The 1,434-nt window shown below is 39.1% G+C and overlaps 1 non-coding gene across 1 annotated transcript; it reads left to right on the top strand.

Moving 5' to 3' along the window:
• The first annotated feature begins 287 nt into the window (after positions 1-287).
• LOC129401344 (U6 spliceosomal RNA) lies at positions 288-395 on the top strand. Its single transcript, XR_008628274.1, has one exon. It is a non-coding gene; the product is annotated as a U6 spliceosomal RNA (small nuclear RNA).
• Positions 396-1,434: the final 1,039 nt, after the last annotated feature.

Raw genomic sequence — 1,434 nt, 5'->3', positions numbered from 1 at the left:
GCATAACTGAGATGGATTCCCTCTTCTTGCACCTAAACACGTTGTCACTGCATTCCTCAGGATATATAATCAATCACTTTTCTCAATGGGAATGTTTAGTTAGCATATGAATAGATTCAGCTTTGTATGCGTGTTTTCTTATTTTTGTTTGTTTCATTTCATTGTTTTGAGCTTCCTTAGTCATTTGATACAGGACTAATCCGAAGGTTTCACTGACGTTTCCTTCAAACGCATAATGACTGTGCAATTTTCCCATAGACTCAAAAAAGGGTTTCTCACAAAATGAAGTGTGTCGCTTCGACAGAACATATACTAAAATTGGAATGATACAGACAAGATTAGTATGGCCCCTGTGCAAGGATGACACGTACATTCCTGATGCATTCCAAATTTATCATAATGCCCAAAAGTAGAGAGTATGGGGGAAATTATCTGCCATAGAGGCAGGGGGAGGGGAGGGGAGTTGGGGATACTGGGGACATTGGTGGTGGAAAATGTGCACTGGTGGAGGGCTAGGTGTTTGGTCATTGTATGACTGAAACTCAAACATGAACGCTTTGTAACTGTAACAATCATTCAATAAAAAAAAAACTATTAAAAATGTGAAGTATACAATATAGTATTGGTAACTATGGGTACAACATTTTACAGCACACCTTTAGAGGTTATTTTCTTATTTTGCTTTTTGGGTCACAACCAGGGATACACAGGGATTACTCCTGGCTCTGCCCTCAGGAATTACCCCTGGTGGTGCTCGAGGGACCATATGGGATGCTGGGAATCGAACTCGGGTTGGCGGCATGCAAGGCAAATGCCCTACCCGCTGTGCTATCACTCCAGCCCACACCTTTAGAAGTTCTTTATCTTGCATAACTACAGCTTCTTTTAGGGGCAAGTAGTCACACCCAGCCGTGCTCAGGAATTCCTCCTGACTCTCTGCTGCTCAGTGCTCACTCCAGGTCGTGCTCCTGGAATTTATCCAATGCAGAGTCAGGAACAGGGTTGGTGACATGCAAAGGAAGCTCTTCTATACCCCGGGGCCTGCTCAACTAAAATTTCATTGGATAGAAACTTCACATTTCCTCTTCTATAGGTGTTCTTCATATAAATGACATCCTATAATATTTATCATTCTTAGGCTAATTTTATAAAAGGAGCATGTACTCCAAATGATACATGTTGCATTTATTAATATTTCATTCTTTCTCAAAGTATTCTTTTTAAAGACTCAGAAATAGTACATTGGATACATATGCCAAATATTCTATATTCTTTTACCTGTTAGTGAACCTTTAGATTATTTCTTTATCTGGAATTTTTTGTCAAGGTCTGATGCTGAAATAAACATAAGAATATTTACGTAGCCTTGATATTGATTCAATATTAAGTCTGCAGGCCTCAGAATACTGTATAACAGTTTTTTTTTCTTTTTTG

The sequence above is a fragment of the Sorex araneus genome, chromosome 1 (genome assembly GCF_027595985.1).
Source record: "Sorex araneus isolate mSorAra2 chromosome 1, mSorAra2.pri, whole genome shotgun sequence".
NCBI lineage: Eukaryota > Metazoa > Chordata > Mammalia > Eulipotyphla > Soricidae > Sorex > Sorex araneus.
This window is presented reverse-complemented; position numbering and strand designations above follow the sequence as displayed.